General features: G+C 41.7%; 1 protein-coding gene and 1 long non-coding RNA gene across 5 annotated transcripts in view; one reads left to right on the top strand and one right to left on the bottom strand.

Annotated features, from left to right (window-relative positions):
• LOC107680920 (uncharacterized) overlaps positions 1-4,429 on the top strand; it is a 12,296-nt gene extending 7,867 nt beyond the window's left edge. Inside the window, exon 3 of the long non-coding RNA XR_001633203.1 lies at positions 4,359-4,429. This is a non-coding gene — a long non-coding RNA (uncharacterized LOC107680920). The remainder of the gene's footprint in view (positions 1-4,358) is intronic.
• The window catches only part of LOC107680916 (storkhead-box protein 2-like), a 75,713-nt gene that overhangs the window by 23,820 nt on the left and 43,854 nt on the right, over positions 1-8,039 (bottom strand). The gene's annotated exons all lie outside the window — the stretch shown is intronic.

Here is an 8,039-nt window from a genome sequence, read left to right as displayed (position 1 = left end):
CCAAGGACCCCGGCCCAAGGTAGTGCTGGACCCGGCGCCTCCGGCATCAACCTGATCCACGGGACAGGAAGAGGAGGGGGCAAAGTCTCGCTATCGCCGGACCACCCCCCCAAGAAGCCTCTTTTGTGCCTACAAGCACCCCATTCACTTCCGGGTGCCGATGGCATTGTGTTTGTGGTAAATACTGTTGTGAACCCCGGGCCCGTTCAATTAGCGCCCGCACAACTTACCGCTGTTATAGCGAGAAACATAAAATACAAACATTTTCAAAAAGAGAGCAAACTTCTTCCGCATTTCACGAGCGTTGGGTCCCCGCATGGTGGCCTGTCGCTCAAACCAACCCAACCCCTTGCCACGCGGGCCGAGGCCTGGCGAGCCATCCCCGGGTTCTCAAGGTGGGTTCTGGGGATAATAGAATGAGGTTATTCACTGCAATTCACTCGAAGACCCCCGCGATTCTGCGGTGTGGTCTCCACCTCGGTTCAGAGCGAGGATGCACACGTCCTACGCGCCAAGGTGATGAATTTACTGGCGAAAGGAGCCATAGAAATTGTTCCCCCAGCTCAGAGCGAGTCAGGCTTCTACAGCCGTTATTTCCTCGTCCCCAAAAAGGATGGCAGCCTAAGGCACATCCTAGACACCTGAACTGCACCCTCATGAGACAGCCATTCAGGATGATTACATTGAAGCAGATCCTCTCGCAAGTGTGCCCAGGGGACTGGTTCTTTTTGTTGGACCTGAAAGATGCCTACTTTCACATCCAGATAGCCCCCCACCACAGGCGGTTCTTGAGATTCGCCTTCGAGGGAGTGGCATATCAGCACACGGTCCTTCCCTTCGGACTGTCCCTAGCTCCCCGCACTTTTACGAAGTGCATGGATGCGGCTCTTTCCCCGCTGAGACAGATGGGAATACGCATCCTAAATTATCTCGATGACTGGCTCATCCTCGCCCAGTCAGAGAACGAGCTAGTATCCCACAGATCCTTACTCCTCAGCCACTTGGGACTCAGGGGACTCAGGGTAAACTTTGCCAAGAGCGTGCCATCTCCCAGCCAACGGATATCGTTCCTGGTCGACTCAGCCGACTCAGCCCGAATGAGGGCGGTAGTCGCGCCAGATTGTGCACTGGCTATTCGGCAGCTCGCGGCCTCATTCGAAATTAGCAGGGCCTCATGGCCTCTGCGTCTCCAGTACTTCAGCTGGGCCTGCTTCGCATACGGCCCCTTCAGTACTGGCTGAAACCACGAGTTCCGTCCCACGCCTGGCGCCATGGACGTATGCGTGTCAAGGTGAGCCGGACCTGCGTAGCAGCCCTGGCCCCTTGGAAAGACTCTCAATGGATGGATTGGGGCATGCCCCTGGGTATGGTCTGCAGTAAGTGCGAGGGCAAACCAACTCTCGGCCCCTGGTCAAAAGAGGACAGTCGGTTACACATCAACTGCCTGGAAATTCTGACAGTGTGTCGAGCCCTTCGGACCTTTCAGCCAGACCTAAAGGGCCACCACGTGCTAGTCCGCTCAGACAGCATGACAGTGGTGTCATATATAAATCGCCAGGGCGGTCTCTCCTCGAAGCGCCTCTTCATTCTGGTAGAGTGCCTCCTGGAATGGCCTCAGCTACACTTGCGTTCTCTAAGAGCAGCACATGTGCTGGGCAAGTTGAACCAGGGAGCGGACATGCTATCCTGGAGAAACGTCCCCTCAGAAGAGTGGATGCTCCACCCGCATACGGTTCAGAGAATCTGGGAGATCTTCGGCAAGGCAGAGGTCGACCTCTTCGCCTCAGAAGACAACTCTCACTGCCCAATTTACTTTTCGAAGGACAAGGATGCGTTGGCCCACGACTGGCCCAACCTCCTCCTTTACGCTTTTCCCCCGATCACCCTGATCCCACAGGTAATCAGGTGAATCAAGGAGCGGAAACACAGGGTTCTGTTGGTGGCCTCGCTCTGGAGGACCCAACACTGGTTCGCAGAGCTGTCTCAGCTGCTTATAGCAGCCCCATGGCCCATTCCCCTGAGACGAGACCTCCTCTCTCAGGCAAACAGAACGATATGGCACACCTAGCCTGAACTGTGGGCCCTGCACCTCTGGCCTCTCGACGGGTGCCTGCGGACCTCCCCGAGAGCGTGCTAAACATGATCTCTCAGGCTAGAGCACCCTCTACAAGGCGGCTCTATGCCCTTAAATGGTCTGTCTTCTCCGCCTGGTGTAAGACCCGCGGAGCAGACCCAATTTCCTGCGACATATCTCTGATATTGTCCTTCCTGCAGGAGCTGTTGGATAAGGGTCGTTTCCCCTTCCACGCTCAAGGTCTATGTAGCAGCCATAGCAGCTTCACATGCTCCTATAGCTGGCCAGTCAGTGGGCAGGAACATCCTTATTGTTTGATTTTTGAAAGGGTCTAGGAGGCTCAACCCGCCTCGCCCTGTCACCGTCCCTACATGGGACCTGCCTACGGTGTTGAGGGCTCTGAAGGGCCCTCCCTTTGAGCCGCTACAGTCTGTTGACCTTCGTCCCCTGACGCTAAAATGATTTAAAAGGCATAATTTAATTTTTTTGAGATAAATTTTACTTTTCTTTCTCCATCAGGGTGTGGCCAAAGGTTTCATTGATGCTTTTGTCATCATTGTAAGTTTACAGATGCTAGCCAGTCAGTTCTTCCAAGGCACTACCAACTCAAACACTGGCACGAGACCAGACTGCTCCACTGCAACTACATAGTGTGTGTGTGTACTTTCAAGACTAAGACTTTGTTTTCATTCCAGGTAATATCAGTAAATGTTTAGAGCTTTTACTACAATTAAAATGTGCTTTATTGTTCTCCGTTCAGGTTCAGAGAATTTTAGTAAATGTTTAGAGAAATGTCATGGAAATCCAATACATTTAAATGTCATAAAATGAAAACAGTGATTTATAATTAAATATTCACTGTAACACCTGGTTCATTTAACTTTTTCTAACTTCTGCCTCATTTTAAAGATGTAACTATGAACAGTTGTAATATTTAGCTTTAGTCTTTTTTTTAGTTCATTAAACATACGTGACCCTGCCTGTGAAAACCCAGCTAAAGTCATTTTTTTGTGATTTACTGTTTTCTACATAAAATTATCCTTCATAATGATGTAGAACATTCTGTGAAAATATAACCTTTATATCTTTAATATTGACTGAGTAAGGCCATGTCAAAGATTGAAATCATAGTGAAATTAATGGTTGAAATCAAACTGATGCTTGTTATCTCATAATTAGATTTAGACTTTAGCCTGGATTTCACAGACAGGGTCACATATGTTTAAAATGAATTTTGCAGTTGTATTACAAATGTAATGTTTGTCAACTGAAGCACTTTCAAGGGATAGTTCACCCAAAAATGAAAATTTGCTGTTAATTTACTGACCCTCAGGCTATCCGGGATTTAGGTGACTTTTTTTCTTCTTCAGTGGAACAGTAAAGATGATTTTTATCTGAAACCGTGATCCTTGGTGATTCATTATACACTGCATGTCTGTGTGGTTTTTGAGAGTCAAAAAAACTAAACAAAAAACAGACAAGACCAAATGAATACCCGTGGCTCCTGGTGATACACTGAGGTCTTATAAAGCGAAACGATCAGTCTGTGCAAGAAAATCAAACATTTTTTACAACATTATTACCTTTAATCCAAAGCCCGGGCAAACGTTTCTCAGCGTGTTCATGGCTGTCTAGAGCGTGAACTTCCTCTGTCGCATAATGACGCCGACGACGCTGTTTGTTTACAATGGAAAGTGAGGTCTCGTGTGCAAACTGACAGAGATGACCAAGTACACACATGAGCTGATGCTGTTGGTTTACAACGGACAGTGAGGACTCGTGTACAGACCTTAACCAGCAGTACCAGCGTCTAAAGCTCACAACGTAAGTTATAATGGCTCATGATTTCAATGAGAAAGAGGATTCTTGGTCGGAGTATTCTGGCTCAAACAAGTAGCGATGTAAAATTCCATGTCTTCCTCTTTCACATCGAAATCATCAGCGTCAGCTCACGCGTGTTCTTTGTCATCTCTGTCAGTTTGCACACGAGTCCTCACTCTCCGTTGTAAACTAACAGCATCATCAGCTTATGTGTGAGTATGCGCGCCCATGCACACCTCATTAAGCAACAGTAGAAGACAGTCCTGAACACACTGAGAAACGTTTGCCCAGGCTGTGGATTAAACTGTAAATGTCTCTGAGTTTTGTTACTGTTCTGTGCCCATCATCTGTTATTTTCACCACTTAATAAAGTCGCTCTTCTTTAAAACATGATGACATTTCATTCGACATGTCATAGCATTTGTGTTAGCTCTCGTGTTGAGCTACTCCGTCCGCAACCAAGTATTCAGTTTCTTGCACAGACCGATCGTTTCACTTCATAAGACCTCAATGTGTTATCAGGAGCCACTGGTAATTTGGTCTTGTCTGTATATGTTTTTTTGACTCTCAAAAACCGGCAGCCACAGATGTGCGGTTTCACCTAAAAACGTCTTTACTGTTCTACTGAAGAAAAAAAGTCACCTACATCTCAGATGGCCTGAGGGTGAGTAAATTAACTGCAAATTTAGATTTTTAGGTTAACTATCCCTTTAAGCCTGTACGTTTAGTCTGTATGACAAATGTTATAAATACAGACTGTTATTAAATAAAGGCTTTTACGTGTTCTCGTGTGTTTTTTTAGTGATCGATAGACACCAGTTAATACTTTTGTTAAACTCAGTATAAAATGTAATACGTAGTCCCACAGCTATTTCTTATGAGGCCCAAATAATACATCTTAGTTTAGGTAACATATGAACCACATGGAGTAAATAGTTACATTTTAATTGACAATATTTGCTGTAGTTTTCTAAATGTTTGACCAATTAAAACATTTTAGTTGAATGGACTATAAAACTAGTTCAGTAAAGGTTGAGCCAACTAAAAAAATAACAATTTAAGTAACACTTTGAAGAGAGAAATTAAATGAACGTAAAAGGGGCCTTTTTGAGGCCAATTATTTATTAGGCTTTAATATAATATAATATATAATATAATATAATATAATATAATATAATATAATATAATATAAAACATAGGCTACATTTTCAATAAATATGTTCAAAAACCATGAACGTGAATTCTTATAGTTATCTAAACATTCCCATGCATGTTTGCACAGCTGTGTAACTGTAAATGTCTCTGAGTTTTGTTACTGTTCTGTGCCCATCATCTGTTATTTTCACCACTTAATAAAGTCGCTCTTCTTTAAAACATGATGACATTTCATTCGACATGTCATAGCATTTGTGTTAGCTCTCGTGTTGAGCTACTCCGTCCGCAACCAAGTATTCGATTTCTACAGCGACTGATTTGGCGCACATCATTCTCTTTCTATGAAACCTGTAAACCATATTCATCGGTTCTATAGCGCCACCAACTCTATAGAGGTTTGCCCGAGCATTGCAATTATTTTGCATTTACCAGAATTCAATCAAATGGCTTGCAGCTTAGAGGGAACATTGGTTGTAACACTAGATGGTGGTAACAAAAATTCTAGGCATGCAAGAAAGTGAAGCAATTCCTGCTACACATCTGAAAGAATTCCATTGGCTACGTGAGTCTTGCGTCTCATCTCCAGGATGGATCAAAACATCCAAAAGCTGTCAGGTGGCATTTTTCTGCAACTCCACTCAAATTCATATGGCAGCATGTTTATGCCCCATGGATCTGCCTGACTTCAATCACGGCTAACTTTCTGTAGTTTTCTAAATGTTTGACCAATTAAAACATTTTAGTTGAATGGACTATAAAACTAGTTCAGTAAAGGTTGAGCCAACTAAAAAAATAACAATTTAAGTAACACTTTGAAGAGAGAAATTAAATGAACGTAAAAGGGGCCTTTTTGAGGCCAATTATTTATTAGGCTTTAATATAATATAATATATAATATAATATAATATAATATAATATAATATAATATAATATAAAACATAGGCTACATTTTCAATAAATATGTTCAAAAACCATGAACGTGAATTCTTATAGTTATCTAAACATTCCCATGCATGTTTGCACAGCTGTGTAACTGTAAATGTCTCTGAGTTTTGTTACTGTTCTGTGCCCATCATCTGTTATTTTCACCACTTAATAAAGTCGCTCTTCTTTAAAACATGATGACATTTCATTCGACATGTCATAGCATTTGTGTTAGCTCTCGTGTTGAGCTACTCCGTCCGCAACCAAGTATTCGATTTCTACAGCGACTGATTTGGCGCACATCATTCTCTTTCTATGAAACCTGTAAACCATATTCATCGGTTCTATAGCGCCACCAACTCTATAGAGGTTTGCCCGAGCATTGCAATTATTTTGCATTTACCAGAATTCAATCAAATGGCTTGCAGCTTAGAGGGAACATTGGTTGTAACACTAGATGGTGGTAACAAAAATTCTAGGCATGCAAGAAAGTGAAGCAATTCCTGCTACACATCTGAAAGAATTCCATTGGCTACGTGAGTCTTGCGTCTCATCTCCAGGATGGATCAAAACATCCAAAAGCTGTCAGGTGGCATTTTTCTGCAACTCCACTCAAATTCATATGGCAGCATGTTTATGCCCCATGGATCTGCCTGACTTCAATCACGGCACAACCAAAATGAATGAGATGTGAGTCTCTTAGTAAACAGAAGCTCAGACTGTTTGGCACCTCTTCCACAAAAAAAAAAGAAAGAAAGAAAGAAAAAAAGACTAGTTTTCTTGCCTCTGCTCAAGGGGAGACATCAAAGAGTGAGAATGAATTAATTCTAACTCAAAATATGACTGCCCTACACATACCCTCTACAGATCACTTCAGTACTACGTCTGTGATGCAATTGAAGCTGAAAACATCGAAATCTGGCCTAAGTTTTAAATATAATACAGAAATCATGGTGACCAAATAATCCTATTGGCAAGTAAAGGTTTTGATGTAAATGATTACAGCTCTATTGCCAATACCCCACAGTGCAGAAAGGGCTTCCATTAGCTGCTTTGTCATTCAAATGAAACCCATTCACGGAGTACTATGGCAACAAACAAACTCGACAAAACAAATACACTGGTTTGATATTAAAGACCCCATTTGATGCATCCAGTGAAAACAGAAAAAGGAAAAAAGATGAGAATGTTGTACAATCTACTAAACATTTTATATATGAGATGATACAATTAAATAAAAAATGAAAATACAATTAAAATAAATAAAGAAAAATAGTGCTATCATTAACTTTCAGCATTGCATTTACACAATAGGGATGTGTGAAACTATAAAAAGAAAATATAAAAAATGTATTTAATATGATTAATATTACTAAATTATTAATATTATTAAAAATTACATTAAATAATATTATTATAATATTATAAATAAAACATATAGAGTGATATACAGGTTTTTCACACTCTTTTTCATGCTAAAACTCTCATGTGCTTGTTAGAGTGATATCACTATACAGTTCTGCTGCATGACCCTGAGGATATGACACTTGACTCCACCAATGTTGTGCAAACACTACAAAAAGGTGTGTGTACGATTGTGTGAGAAGTGTTTACATTGTCCTCCCACCATTAAAACAGATCGGATCATTGCTTAGCAAAAGACACTTTGATATGTTGAAAGGCCCTAAACAAAAGAAAAAACCCACAACATGGATTAATGCAATTTCTTTTTAAACCACACAGCTTCTTCAAAGTATGGATAATTGCAAACTGAGCCCTAGAAGTTTAAGAAATGTGATTTTAAATAAGCTTGACTTTAAATGTCTGGAATGCAGTTGAAGGAATGAACGGAAGATCTGTGCTTTCAGTAAACAGCAGCAACATCTAACAGAACAGCAAAAATGACTTGATTTTGATATTTTCTGAAGTAAATGTGATGCTTGCTTGTTCAAAAGTCTCTTGATTCGAAACCGATTCTGTAAAAAGGTTAACTACTTAAAAGTAAACACTGTGAATCATACTAAAGAGATACTAGTATAACTTGTCCCTGAACTGTAATGCGTAG

The sequence above is a fragment of the Sinocyclocheilus anshuiensis genome, unplaced genomic scaffold, assembly GCF_001515605.1.
Source record: "Sinocyclocheilus anshuiensis isolate Anshui unplaced genomic scaffold, SAMN03320099.WGS_v1.1 scaffold1462, whole genome shotgun sequence".
NCBI lineage: Eukaryota > Metazoa > Chordata > Actinopteri > Cypriniformes > Cyprinidae > Sinocyclocheilus > Sinocyclocheilus anshuiensis.
The sequence above is the reverse complement of the archived record's forward strand: the minus strand, read 5'-3'. Positions and strand labels throughout refer to the sequence as shown.